Source organism: Triticum urartu, chromosome 3, assembly GCF_003073215.2.
Source record: "Triticum urartu cultivar G1812 chromosome 3, Tu2.1, whole genome shotgun sequence".
NCBI lineage: Eukaryota > Viridiplantae > Streptophyta > Magnoliopsida > Poales > Poaceae > Triticum > Triticum urartu.
The window spans coordinates 697,719,345-697,735,139 of record NC_053024.1 but is presented as its reverse complement, the minus strand read 5'-3'; the positions used below and the strand labels follow the sequence as shown (position 1 = coordinate 697,735,139).

Sequence of the window (15,795 nt, the reverse complement as noted above, 5' to 3'; positions counted from 1 at the left end):
GGTGAGATTCTTGAGCAGGCCCAACGCTTGAGGCCAGACCTAGTTTTTTTGAGCGAGGAGGCTAGGGCAGCGGCCGAGTTTGAGGCGGGCCGGTGTACAAACCAGGAGCGCTGTACAATTTGGGTGCATGCTGGGTAGAGAGCCCAGCCGGGCTCGAATTTGAAAAAGTTTGACCGCGGCAGTTGGGTGTTAATGTGAACGATCAGGGGGACGTGGTCGGAGGTGAAGCGAGTGAGAGATGAGAGAGTGGTGTCGGGGAAGGAGTCATTCCAGGCCAAGTTGATAAAAGCACGATCAAGTCGTTCTAAAGTAGGGGAGTCTCGATTATTTGACCAAGTGAAACGGCGGTCCAGCAGTGGGAGTTCAATTAGGGCTAGTTCATTGATAGTGTCATTAAAGGCCGTGGCTTTGCTTTGCCCGAAGTTTCGTTTATTCTTTTCGTCCGAGAAGCGAAGCAAGTTAAAATCACCGATCAGGAGCCAGGGGGTCGAATCATCCTGCTTGATGGATAAAAGCTCGTCCAAGAAGGATTGTTTTTGGGAACGGCAGGAGGGTGCATAGACGTTAGTAATTGCAATGTTTTGTCCAAAGGCCAAGGTTTTGATGGTGAGCGTGGTAGCATAGGTGTGGTTAGTGGAGGAGATGATGTTGATCAGAGATGAGTTGGCAGCCGAAACGGTTCCGCCCGCTGTACCGTTAGCAGGGAGGAAGACAGAGTGATCAAGAGAGCGGGGTATGGAAGTCCGGAGTTTTTGGTCCCGTGCCGACGTGGGAGTCGCGCCGCTGGCGTGGGATGACACCCTGGCAGGCTACGCCCAGAGATACGCCGGCGAGAGGAAAGGCGACTGCAAGCTCGTGCACTCCAACGGGCCCTATGGCGAGAGCATATTCCGGGGCAACAAGGACGGTAACTGGACGGCCAGCGACGCGGTGGCCTTGTGGGTCCAGGAGAAGCAGTACTACAACTGCAGCGACGGCTCGTGTGCCGCGGGAAAAGTCTGCTCTCATTACACGCAGATCGTGTGGGCTAACACCACCCGGGTCGGGTGCGCCGCCGTGGCCTGCGACGGGAACCTTGGTACGTTCATCCTTTGTGAGTACGACCCCCGAGAGAACGTGCCGGGTGTCCGGCCGTATGCCGGCTGCGGCCAGTTCAACCGCTCAGGTAATAGCTTCAAACGATCACCTTTCCGTTGCCGTTCAGTTATTACCAAAGTTTTAAATAGCACGATAAGCCTCTTAACGACGAACCTCTTTTAAATGCTATAGCGTGTTATAGTGATGCTATAACAAGCTATATAAAATATTTAGGCCTCCTTTGGTTTGGAGGAATTTTGTAGGATTTTTATAGGAAAAATTTCTTCAGAGCTCTTTGGTTTGTAGGAATGAAATCCTATTCCTATGGAGGAATTCTTCCTATCCTTTACATTTCATAGGAAAATAAACATTAGGCTAAACTCAATGAAAAAAATTATATGATGTGAATCAAAGGGCATCTCCTTTTCTATTCCTATGCATAGGATTTGAGATGCATGTCATCTCATTTCCTATGACTTTCCTATTCCTATGATTTTTTAATTCTATGAACCAAAGGAGACCTTATTCATGTGTTTGGACAAAAGACCCTTATCGCAAGACCTTTTCTAAACGCTATAGCTTTAAAACCATGGTTACTGCTTAAGAAGACATCTTCCGTTTCTTTTGGCGTTGCAGCGCAGAGTTCACCTCAATGATTTCCTCAACCTCCAGAACGCGGCCAGAGCCGGCGTTGGCGTGGGCATGCTCTCGTGGGACAGCACGGTGGCGGCCTACGCCGAAGGCTACGCGGAGAAGAGGAAGGGCGATTGCCGGAAAGTCTCCTCCGGCGGGCCGTATGGCGAGAACATCTTCCAAGGCGGCACAGGCATCAGCTGGACCGTCTCGGACGCCTTGTTCTCCTGGCTCGGAGAGAAGCAGAAGTACGACTGCGCAAGCAACGCGTGCAAGGAGGGGCAGGCCTGCGGGGAGTACACCCAGCTTGTCTGGGCCAACTCAACCAGAGTTGGTTGCGCGAGCGTAACCTGCGAAGGCGGGGGCACGTTCATCACCTGCAACTACGACCCGCCTAGCAATATCGCCGGCGAGCGTCCCTATTTGGGCTGCGGAGGGCAAGCCGGCGGAACTCCGCCGCCAACTTCCGGTATGATCCTGCTTATTTCCAGAAGAAAAATATTGTTGACCATAAGTCTGACTGTTTCTACATGTGCACAGACAAAGTAAATGGTACTGCGGCCAACGGAAATGGCAATGGCTCAAATGCAAACAGCAGCAACCCAAGAAGAAATGGCAGTAGCCCTGCAATCCTGCCAATCGTCCTTCCAGTGGTAACAATTCTTGGTTTAATCTCAGCTATATCAATTTACATATGGATAAAGAGACCGAGTCCGAAGAAGACACTATCATGTAAGTAATCCTTACACTACTGTCTACTGGGATCACTATAACTTTGTTGAATTGAAATATGCAGTCGAACTTGTCTTCAGCCTTTCATAAAGCATCCATTACATATATGCAGAAAATTTAATCATACATGCAAGCATCCATTACATTACATATATGGAGTAACTACTAGTGGAAGCATCCATGTCGCCATTTCATAAATTTAATCTTTCGTAACTGATGTTCTACTAGCTCTCTGCGGAAAAAGACCAATGGTCAATTCTTTGTATCATATATGCAGATACAGCTTGTTCAGAAGATATTGAAGATATTAAATCGGTGCTACTGGACCCATCAGTAATAAGAACAGCAACGAGTAATTTTTCTGAAGAAAATAAACTGGGGGAAGGAGGATTTGGTCAAGTTTATAAGGTAAATCCAGCAACAAACACAGGATTAGTTGTTTACAGCGTCCTGCTATTGTCACCATATTTTCTTTCATGAATAATGAGAACTATCCATTAAAAGGATAGTACACATTAGCTACCTTAGATGGCATACATTTTCTAAAATCCCACTTCACACTTATGTACTCTCCACTTTCTAGTGGAGTGGGTTTGAGATAGGATTTTAAAATCTCACTTCTTCTTTATCTCTGTCATTCAAAACTGATCTACAGACTGGGTTTGACTTGTGGCTTCTCAACCCTATTTCAAAGCTAGCATGTACTTCCTTTGTAAACAAATATATTAATTTAAGTTTCTGTTTGCAGGGTATGATGCCAGATGGACAAGAAATAGCAGTAAAAAGATTATCGGAAGGATCAAAACAAGGCCTTCCTGAGCTAAAAAATGAGCTGCTATTAGTTGCCAAGCTTCAGCACCGTAATCTGGTGAAGTTAATAGGCGCTTGCCTCGATGGAGAGGACAAGTTACTTGTGTATGAATATATCCCAAAGAAAAGTCTTGATGCCTTTATTTTCGGTACTGGAGTTTCTAGTTTATTTCTAATTCTAAGCAAACTTTGGATTGAAAAATACTAGTTGTACTGACGTCATCATTACAATGTTCTTTAAATAATGAAAATGGTTGAGATAAAATAAAATCAAGCATTTTGTGAAGCTACTATACAAATTACAAATAAAAATAAATTCGATGTGGTAACACATATATACAAACATTGGTTCAGGTCAATTAAACAAATCTTTGCATGAACATCAGTAGAACAAACTCATAATTTGAATTCTTCGATGTCTGGTTTATATATTTATTTAACATGAGCAGGAACTTGGCAAACAAATGTTTCTACAATCATAGATAACTTGTTATGTTCATTGGTAGAGTAATCGCATTGTCTAAGTTTCTCTTTGACATACATCTTTGCCACTTTGACGTTAGTCCCACTGTGCATGTTTTCAATTACTTTTTCTGTCACATGATTTATTTGGATTATGATGCCTTTTTAGATGACGAAAAGCGTGGAAAATTAGCTTGGGATACACGATACAAGATCATTTGTGGTATTGCTCGAGGCTTGGCATATCTACATGACGAGTCCCGTATAAAAGTTATACATAGAGACCTGAAGCCAAGCAATATATTACTAGAAATGGATATGAATCCAAAGATCTCTGACTTTGGTTTGGCAAGTGTTTTTGAGGGTGATCATACAAAGCATATTACAAGAAGAGTAGCTGGAACCTAGTAAGTTATGGATTCAGTTAATCTTATCACAAGTTCATAAGTGCCACGTTCACAAAAGAAGCAACGCTTAACCATTTTCTAGTGCAGTGGATATATGGCACCAGAATATGCGGTTCTTGGACATATTTCAACCAAATCAGATGTGTTCAGCTTTGGAATGATTATTCTAGAAATCGTGACGGGGAGGAGAAACAGTGTATCGTCTGAGACAATGATGGCTGAGCATCTTTTAACCTATGTCAGTTTTATATTCAGTTAATTTCCAGTCTCAAAATGTGATGTTATAGTAAGCTTTTTTGACGAGTAATTGTTTGTGCATAGGTATGGGAGAACTGGAAAAGGGGGACAAAAGCTGAGATAGTTGATCCATCATTGCACTACAACTATTCTGAAAGTGAGGTTCTCAAGTGTGTACACATTGGACTATTATGTGTTCAAGAGAGTCCAAGTGATAGACCCGGCATCTCCAATGTGATCCTCATGCTTGTTGGAAGGTCTACTACCTCACCTGCTCCTTCCAGGCCTGCTTTTCTATTTAGGTTGAATAATGAGAACCATGTCCATGGTGATCTCAATGACCTAGTAGATGACTCGAACAAATCAAATCCATCATTCAATAAGTTGACAATCACAGAATTCGAACCAAGATAGCCCTGACCCTCAAGTATGTAGTTAGAGAAGGGAAACAAGGAACACCATTCTTTATGTCAATTCATCAGGATTGTGTTGAAAAAACATTTGCATAAATTGTATGACTCGCAAGATAACTTTGAGGAGGAATAATGTAAGAATCTAATTGGTCAAATAATAAGAGTTATGAGTTATGACCTAATGGGTGCAGACCTGAAATTGTTCCAGAAAGGAACAAAGTCAGCAGGTAGCGGGGCTCATTCTCTGTGTTTTGCTTCAACTGATTTCACAAAATCTGAGATTCTCAATGTCCCTCACCCTCTTAAGGTCTTCATATATACTACTACTAATTAGCTGAATGCCGACCATTCAAAAAACAACATAGCCTAATGCCTGTCTGAAATTGATGAAATCTTCGAGATTAGTTGTCAGGCATAGTATTTGCAAAAACTAGGTAATCTGGATTCGGTAAATACTTCTAGGGAAAAATTAATATTACCAAAAAAAGCTAAGTCAGTAATTTTTAAACAAATAAAATGCAAGGCCAAATGGACAGTACTATTACTATGCCAGATCAACGGACGATAGATTTATTTCAAGTATGATGATGACTCACTGACACATCCGATAGCACATTCAAGCATATACGGTGGTGGTATCACAACTTCGGTTCATCAAGATAAAGTGCAGCTGCATCTGCAGGAATAGTACAAACCCATAAACTTAAACAGAGAAACGCAGAAGTGATGCTTAACAGTAACTTGCTATGATTATTAAAAACACTGCGATACTAAATAGGATAGTCTTCTGATGGAGACAAGAAATGCAGCTTCCTCCCGAGCATGGTTCGTCACATGATGATCATGGTGATCACTACTTCTTAACACTCATCCTTGTCTCCCCAAAATAAGAAAATCAAATCGAACGTTACAACGTGATAATTAGTTTATAAGAAAGGCGCTGGCGCAATTTAGTGCAATTTAGTACAGACCTTAATTTTTCCTCAATGAACTTGTAGATGCCTCAGCCGAGTAAAATGCACAAAACCACCACTTTGGCGTCACAGCTGTCGAAAAACCACCACTTTACAAAACGTGACACTTTGCACTCAGGGCCGTCTACAAGGGTGGCCAAGGTGGGCAACCGCACAGGGGCCCCCAAAATCTGGGGCCCCATATCGCACTAATCTAATGCTAATTAATTCTAAAAAAAAACTACTGCTAATTATCTGGTATGTCCCGCATGATCTTTTTTTTTTGAACTGGAAATGTCCCGCATGATCTTAGTGGCCAGCAATTTCTTTCCTACTCTGCGCACGATCCCGCGGTTTGCTTGATTATCTCCCGTGCTTATGCCAGCAGTTTTTCCGGGCGCAACACGCCATTTTTTCCGGATCTGTTGACTGGCATGTAATTGCATGCATGAAGATTAGGTAGGAAAGGAAATTATCAGTGAGGAAAGGAGATCCCTTCATCCGTGGGGATTTTTTTACTGTAGGCTTCAAGTGGAAACAACCCACTAGCAACTTAGGAAATCAATGAATAAACCAAATACATTCACTATTTTACCCAACAAAAATATATACTTAGTATTTTGAAATTTCATAAAAGGGTTAATGCACCTAAAAAATAAAATAAAGGTAGTATTATTTAAAAAAATTGGGCCTTATTTTATATTCGTTGTCCGTATCACACAAATGTGCAGACTTAAGTACTTCAGTATGATGTGATTCACGTAATTGGTTGCTCAGCAGTGCATGCAAGAGCAGATCATAGAGTGATATCATCTTCGATGACATGGGAATTAGTCAGCCATAGGGCAATTTTCTTTTATTTCGCACCGGGGCCCTGAAATCCTGGAGACGGCCCTGTTTGCACTGCACCGAAAATTTGACAGTGGCAAAAAACACTAAGCAAAATTTTGATCCGGTTTTGACGTGGCAAATCGTCCAATTTTTGATCTATTCATCTTCAATCATGGCAGTATAGCAAACACAAGAAATAATAAAAAAATTACATCCAGATTCGTAGACCACCTAGCAACGACTACAAGCACTAAAGCGAGCCGAAGGAGCGCCGCCTTCATCGCCCCTCCCTCACCGAAGCTGGACACATCTTGTTGTAGTAGACAGTTGGAAAGTCATCGTGCTAAGAAAACATAGGACCAATGCATGAGAAGCAACCGCCACCGATGAAGAGAAGCTTAGAATGGAAGGATCCAACCTAAAGACACATGAACAAATTTTTTTAAAAAATTTGGATCCGAGTAGATCCACCAAAGAAAACCGCCGACCGAATCTCGCGAGATCCGTCGGAAACACATCTCCACATGCCCTTCGACAATGGTAGACGAATCCAGCTTTTCCACAGTTGTTAGTTCAGAAGATCCACCTCGTAACTCACAACTCACATCAGCTTTTCCATAATTCACAGCTCAACCAAACACACTCTTGATGCATTGGTAGATTATCATGATGCATCCCAAACCCTACCCACCCCCTCCCGGTTTGATAGATATCCTTTAGAAATCTTACTAAGCACCCATCAGTGACAAGCGGTATTACTAAATGTTGTTCACATTGACTGTAATAGACCTAACATGGTTGTAAAACCATCAGAGAAGAGATTTCCCATCCGTGTATAGCAAGTGCTAAGTCGTAACTTATTCACATCATTCATTTCTTTCGTAAGGTGTGGTATTTTTCCAAAACTAACATTTTTTATTTGCGACCTGTTTACAGAAAAGTTATCAATATACACAGTACTAAGTAAATAAAATGTGAAAATATTTATTCATAGAAACAATGATAATTTGATACTATACATGTTGATATTTTACTTACAGACTTTAGCAACTATAAGAAAAAGTTGGCCTTCTTGAAGAAAAAGTTTTTTTTGAAGCATCAAGACTTTATTCCTCAAATGATGGACAGATCGTTTACAATAGCATGAGAAATAAAGTCCGGGATAGTAGATTCCCAAAACGAGGAAATTCTATTGCTACAAGAATTACTAGCTAAGATATGAGCAACCTCATTTGCTTCACGAAAGCAGTGTGAATATGATGTATCTGCAAAATCGAGAGCAAGTTGCCTGCACTCTGAGATTGTTGCTATATTTGGTCCCGTGTACGACTCTGGGTTCTGCAAGGAATGCACCACAAAACTGTTATCAGACTCCACCTGTACTTTGTTGCAACCGAGCCTGCCAGCCAGATATAGTCCATTGCGTATCGCCAAGGTTTCAGCTGAATCCACGCTAGTGATTTGAGGTAGATACCATGTGGCTGCCGCTATGAAGTTCCCCCTGCTGTCCCGAGCAATAGCACCTGTTGCTCCTGAAAGAGTGTCAGGTAGGAACGATGCATCCACATTCACTTTTATCACATCGCTAGTTGGGCGTTTCCACATATGATCATGCTTCCTCTCCACAAATTTGCTTGAGTACGCCCGGAGGAAATTGGTAGCCAAAGCTCTGATAGATACAGCTGATTTGTCAGCTGTTTGGACCTCTTCTCCTCTCACATATTGGCGCCTCTGCCACCAGAGGTACCACGAAGCCACAAAAATTAACTCGGCCGTGGGCAATCCCTCACATACACCCTGTGTTCGAGCTAGAATCTGTACAGTTACTGATCCAGATCGGTCCTGTCTAACAGCCTCCATAATGGTGTTATGGACCCCCAATGCTGACCATATTTCTTGAACTCTCCTGCATGTAAACAGACAGTGCTGAATGTCTTCCAACCCCACTGAGCAGACTGGGCATTGTGGGATTAGCGGGATATGTCTGTTTGCCAGAATTCCATAGCAGGGTAGTGATCCATTCAAAGCCTTCCAAGCAAAATGTTTTATCTTACCAGGGATTTTAAGATTCCACACTTCTTGCCATATTGCCTCCTCCTGGGTGTTCCCTTGCCCATCAGATCTTGCAAGGCGGTGACCGTACTGGTGTTCAAACTCTTTGTGATAAGCTGACCGGACCGAAAAGGTCCCTGATCTCGTGTAATTCCATGCTATAAAATCCTCCATGAACTGAACATTAAGAGGTATTTGTAGTATCCTATAAGCATCAATAGGAGAGAAAACATCTCTGATAAGGGTTTCATCCCATTGTCCGGTGTGAGGGTCTATTAGTTCCTCCACATATCTTAGCATGATCATTCCTCGGGGTGTAATCACTTTTCTTGAGGGACTGGAAGGGATCCAAGGATCCTGCCATATATCTATTTGTGCTCCTGTTCCCACACGCCATATACATTCCCTTTTGAAGGTTTGAATCCCTGCAACAATACTCTGCCAAGTGAACGACGAGCCTTTCTTTGGGCCTGCCTTCAAAATATTCCCCTCTGGATAATACTTTGCGCATAGTACACGTGCACAGAGAGAGTCCGGGTTCTGGATTAGTCGCCAACACTGTTTTGCTAGTAAAGCAAGGTTAAAACTGTGAAGGTCTCTAAATCCTAATCCCCCTTTCTTCTTCGGTACACACATCTTCCACCACGCAAACCAATGCATTTTCTTCCTCTCTTCACCATCTCCCCACCAAAAGCCAGCAATCTCATCAGTTATAGTTTTGCAAATTCCTTTAGGGAGTTTAAACACTGACATAGCGTACGAAGGAATTTCCTGGGCCACTGATTTCAAGAGAATTTCCTTGCCCTGTATGGAGAGAAACTTCTCCTTCCACCCTTTGAGCCTCTGGCAAATTCTGTCTATTAGATGTTGGAAACAATCGCTCCTATCCACGCCCACCAAGGTGGGCAGCCCCAAGTATTTATCCGAGAGAGCTTCTGTGGCTATATCCAGTTCTTCACATATTTCTTCTCTTACTCCAACCGGTGTATTAGGGCTGAACAACACACTCGATTTGGCATTGCTTACCCTTTGTCCTGAACTTTCACAGTAAGTATCAAGAACTCTTTTCGGAGTGTTTGCACTTTGAAAAATAGCTTTCAAAAGAATTAGGGAATCATCCGCGAAGAGTAGGTGAGAGATCATAGGGGCGTTTCTGCTCACCTTTATCCCTTCCAGGTTACCAATCTCTTCCTCATGGGCCAACAAATTGGATAACCCCTCAGAACAGAGCAAAAAAAGGTATGGGGAGAGGGGGTCCCCTTGGCGCAACCCCCTTGATGGAACAATCTCTTCTGTTTCTGTGTCATTGAACCGTATCTTGTATCTGACAGAGGACACACACTCCATTACTAGGTGCACCCATTGTTCCTGGAACCCCATCTTCAGCATCATTCTTTCCAAAAAGCCCCATTCAACTCTATCATAAGCTTTGTTCATGTCCAATTTTACTGCACAGAAGCAAGAGTTCCCATGTGTCTTCTTCTTGATCGTGTGAAAACATTCATAAGCTACTAAAACATTGTCTGTGATCTGCCTCCCGGGCACGAAGGCACTCTGCGTAGGGGAAATGGTTTCTGGTAGTATGCTCTTCAACCTATTAGCTATCATCTTAGAGATGATTTTGTAAACAACATTGCATAGGCTAATTGGCCTATATTGAGAAATTACCTCTCGACAGTCTACTTTTGGTATTAGAACCACATTCGTATCATTCCAACCAGCCGGAATATGCCTGCTATTTATTGCCTCCAAAACTTCCTTTGTAAGCTCATCCCCCATTATATGCCAAAACCTCTTGAAGAAAATTGCATGCAGCCCGTCTGGCCCGGGCACCTTCAAATCACCAATCTGAAAGAGGGCTTTGCGCACATCATCACTGGTATACGGGGCAGCCAAAATTTCATTCATATTTTGTGTTACACGGTGTTTTACAGAAGATAATAGATCAGTGCTAATCTCTCCATTTGCTGAGGTAAAAAGATTACTAAAATACTCTCGGACCAGAGGCCTCAAATTATCATTGCCTTCAACCCAATTCTGACTTTCATTCTTCAGTTTTTTTATTAGGTTCCGTCTCCTTCTAGCTGAGGCACATTGCTGGAAATATGAAGAGTTTCGGTCTCCTTTCTTAAGCCATCGGACGCGACCTCTCTGAGCCCAATATATTTCATCCTGCTCTAAAAGGTTTTCAATGAGCACCGACAGTTCTTTGTGCCTCATTCGTGCTTCGTCTGAGTAGGGACCCCGCATTATTCTCTCAAGCTCTCGGCGAGCTGACTTTAATCTCGCCTGCGGTTTCCTCAAAACCCTACGATCCCAGTCATGCAAATCAGTGTGAACAGCCGCGAGTTTATCGGTGATCGTAGGGCACAGGCCACGGTGCACGGCTTTCTGCCATGCTGTGTTAATAATCTCATTTACTGATTCTTCTGCCAACCATCTCATTTCAAATTTCTTCTCTCTTATAGGGTTGCTTGTTGCCACCCCTGTTAGATACTCGGTATCCATAAGAATCGGTCGGTGGTCTGACTTGCCCATGTCCAGATTACTTAGTCCAGCAGACGGGTGCAACAGAAGCCAAGCGGCATTAGTAACCGCTCGGTCAAGCCTCTCACGTAACCCCCCACGAAACCATGTAAATTTATCTCCATTATATCCAACATCCTCTAAAGAGCAATCAGATAGGGCGTCTTGGAACGCCTGTAAACGGGACTGCTGTCGAGGGGGGCCCCGTCCTTCTCTGATGAGTATAAAATTTCATTGAAGTCCCCTAAAACCATCCATGGAAAACTCGATTGGGCATGCAGATCCCTCAAGTTCTGGAAAGTCCTTTCCTTATGATCCCACCTTGGGTCACCATATATACCTGTCATCCTCCACATACGTCCATCCGGTTCCTCAACCGACACATCAATGAACTCAAGACTTGTAGTCCGGGAGTAGATCCTCACCTCCTTCTTCTAGACCATCAAGAGTCCCCCCTTTCTTCCATCCATGCTAGGTGCCACTAGCACATGATCAAGTTTAAGTTTTCTCCTCAAAATTTCTGCCTTCTCATTATCCAAATGTGTTTCAGACAGGAAAAACACATCCGGGTTGAAGCGCCTCTGGAAGTCTAGAAGCGAACGAACTGTCGGGGCTCCGAGGAGACCCCGACAGTTCCAGCTAAAGACTTTCATTGTCCCTGGCGATCCTCCAGAGTGGATGTCGCCGATAACATGTTGGTGTCCCTGCTGGATTCAGTCTGGTTTGCCTGATCAGTCTCATTTGTTCGCTGCCTCTTCGGATCCTGCACCTTTTGAGGTGTGCTCATCGTCTCTTTGTCAACAGACAAAATCGGTCCACCCTCAATCATCATCAATTTTTTGCCACCCCATCCGAAGAAGATGGCATTGCAACATCCTTCAGAAACGTTCCATCTGGACCAACCAGTCTCTTGCGAGCCTGGGGACCAACCTGATGGCCAGGTACATCAGAACCACCCAAGTCCATATTGCGATTTTCTTCCTCATTTGCATCTCCCGAATTGACTCTTCCTCGTCCATTAGAGCCACCACGGCTTGGCCCGTTTCCACCTCTACCTCCACCTCTCCCCCCTCCTCTGCCTCCCTGACCAAAGGAGTTTGGGGCATCAAAATTTACCAGGAGCCAATCTTCCCACTCGCAATCCTCTTCCTTATGCAGGCCATCACCGCATTCAGTGACCAGGTGACCAACAAGCCCGCAAAAGTGACAGAAGTCCGGCAGTTTCTCATACTCCACCGGATACTTAATACTCTCTTTCAAAGCTATTGGGACGAACCTGACCAGCGGCGTGTCCAGATCTAGGAACACACGTGCTCGTAGGTATTTAGTCTGAACAATTCTCCCTTCTTCAACAGATACACGTACTGGTGGTTTTCCAACTTTTCTTGCTATTTTCTCTGCTATCTCCTTCTTCTTCATCAGACCATCCGGTACCCCTATGATCCTTGCCCACACCGGAATACGATCTAGTTTGTAGTCCTTCACATTCGTGAAACCATCATATTCTTCCATAACAACAGCAAAGCCTCGAAACTGCCACGGGCCACCTCCCATGACCCTGTTCCAGTCTCCAACACACATGAACTGAGCGAGGAACAGGTTTTCCCCTACTGCTTTGAAGGTCACCCCCTGCGCTGACACCCAGACATTGCACATAGATTTGTATAGAGCCACGTAGCTGAACGGTTTAGTCGTATGGACCCTGAATATAGTCAGCCAACGAACCTCCTTGATCAATCCATCAATCTCACCTGAGAGGTCAAGATCTTCCTCTTCTTCGCCATGCAGGTTCAGTCCCGCAAACTTGTTCTCCAAGTTCGGCCTTGGGTTGTCGCTCCCTTCATGATTGCTAGATCCGCTTCCCACCGGCGGCGGCATCGCTCCCTTCCCCGCCATGCAGCCGATTCCAGTGATCGCAGCCCTAGCGGAACGCAGCTCGAACCACAGCCACGGATTGATCAACGTCAAAATTGGACGGGAACCCTAGGGTAGATGGGGAACTCTCGCGGTCGCCGCGGGAGGAAGTTGGAACCCTAGAAACCCTAGGGGAAAAGTGTCGACGTAAATTGGTTTAGGTAGTAAGAAAAAGGAGGCAACAAAGGAGGGCAATTCTTGAAGAAATAGTTATTTCTTCAGCATAAATAAGTTAATACTACACCTTACGAAAAGGAACATGAGAAGTCCTTAGGTAGCCCATCTAAAATAGGCCAAAAATGATTCATGCTGATCTTCCAGGGCACTACTGCTCGGGAGGGTCCGTGCCACACTTTTTTTTTGGGTCGCAGGGTATCTATGAGCAAATGAGTCGTTCGTTCATTTGTACCTTGCCGGGGAATGGTTGTTCCCTCGGGGATACTTCCGGCAAGTGTTCACTCGCTATTCGCGTCCGAAAGACAAATAGCACAACATTCGGGTTGGATTCCTTGAGCTCACGGTCGTCATGTAAACCGGGTGTGGATGCTGTGTGGCCTCCAAAGTGTCCTGAATTTGGGATTCTGGTGGTGTTGGAGTCCTTCCTCCCCATCAAAGACTTTGTTGGGTGTTGGTGAGAGAGTTTTGTCGCGTCTCGTCAACCTACTTGTGTGGGCATGGCCATCGCTCGCCATAAAGACCGTTGTGCACATATGCAACTATTGGGATCGAGGCAAGTCGAGGAGACAACATATGATGACTTTGATTAGGTGGTACTTCTCAGGTACCCAGTCTTGAGCTTCGGGGTGAAACCCTAGGTTTGACACTAGCTAGTTGGTTATACCTAGAAATGGCGGCATTGTTTGCGTCAATTCCTTGATGAAGGCATTGCTTGGAGTTTGCTCAAACGTCTTCTCCAAGGTAAAACCCCACAATCTGACCTTGTTGGTTGGATCCAGCGACGGGGACGGTGCTTGCGCACTGTTCCCTTTTTAAAAGTGTTTCTTTTGGGGAACTTTTCTCATAGTCCTTGTGTTATCAAGAAATGGTTGGCGCTGATGGTCATTGTTGTATATCATCAATCGTTGTTTTCACTGCTTTGGGTATTTTCCTCCTTCCTCCTGGGCATAGTTTCGGTTCTGTATGACATTGCTCTTTGCCGGCGTCATCATTGGTGTGTGTGTGCGCGCGCGTGCGTTTTGTGTTGGTTGTGTGCATCCTTGATATGCAGAAGCCTGGTGTATATTCATTATGATTTTATCCCTCGATGCTACACCATAAGTCAATAAAAAGAGTGAAATTCACCGCTAGACCGCGAACTCAAACTAATTACACACTTTAGGCCAACAACTTGAAAAGTGATATTTAGTCCACAAACTAGCTTTATTTGATTAAATAAGGCCAAACCCGATTAGACATAAGAATAACGGCCTCGTGGCTGCCATGTTGGCGTTCCTAAGACTGTTTGTGAACTAAAAAAATTCTACAGGGACCTATTTACAAACTGATCAGTTTTCTCTCGCAATCGTGAACTAAATATTTTCTCTAGGTACCTATTTACAAACTGACTGGGTTTTTTTCTCGCAATCTAGCTTAGCTAATGGCGTGTAGAGAGTAAAAAAATGTAAGACAAACGTTACTTGTGATTCGAACTTACAACCTCTCAAAGTAAGCAATACTGCTAACCAATGGAACACAACCTAATTTGTATGTAGAACCAGGAGATCCAATGCAATCAGCGCTACTGGAATTTTCTTCTTTGCTGAGTGCATTATGTCGGGCACCTGTCAATAGTGTCTTTGTCGAGTTCCTACAAAAAGATACTTGGCAAAAAAAGTGAAACTAGGCAAACAGGTAGTTTGCCGAGTGCGATGGACAAAACACTCAGTAAAACAGCAAAACTCGGCAAACAGGGCTTTGCTAAATGCTACACTCAGCAAAAGACGGTCTGCTGACTATCCCAAAGGCTTTGCCGAGTGTCCAACAGACGGTTCTCGGCGAATTTTGCTTTGTGGGAAGGGTGTAAGCCGAGTACGTTTTGCTGAGTTTAAATTACCGATTTTTTTGGGAATTCAGCAAAGAGAAAAATTCCAGTAGGGCACATAATTCCCTTCTGATGTTGATTGATGGATTTTCTTATATTCACAATCCTATCATGTCCTGTTAGCTCGTTTCTGTCTTTGACATCAATTGTTTTGAAAGCACAATTTTCAAAAAAGTAAAGCTGCTATCGTGCATCAGAAGGTTAACGTCAACGTAATTACTGTACTATGTAAACACGATGCAATCTCCTATATGTTGTCGGTTCGAATCACATTGAGAGCAAGTTTCTATTTAATTTTACTAGTAAACATGTCCGTTCGTTGCAACGGGAAAAATATCACACAACACATATCTCAATGAACCAGGCCAGTGATGGTTAAAACTTAAACAACTAATCTCATCTAGCTCAACATGAGGCCCGCCAACTACAAGCTACTCTCTACTGAGCAAATGTATGATGGAATGGGTGAAGAAATTTCCTCCTTTTATAATTATATCTGCAAGCTACCCAGGCATTCACATGAATAAATGCATTTAGAAAAAAAATAGGGACTAAAGCAGCTAAATATGAATATTTTCATAAAATCATTTGAACATAGCTTTTATTTAAGTGCAAATTCCTTTCAAAACTTTTCTAAAATCTCATGCCTTTTCTACTTGAATATAGACCTCCAAACCTTTCCCTTACCAGAGCTCCACCAAAAATAT

The 15,795-nt window shown here is 43.6% G+C and overlaps 1 pseudogene; it reads left to right on the top strand.

The window, feature by feature from the left end:
• The first annotated feature begins 735 nt into the window (after positions 1–735).
• LOC125545983 lies at positions 736–4,899 on the top strand (annotated as a pseudogene).
• Positions 4,900–15,795: the final 10,896 nt, after the last annotated feature.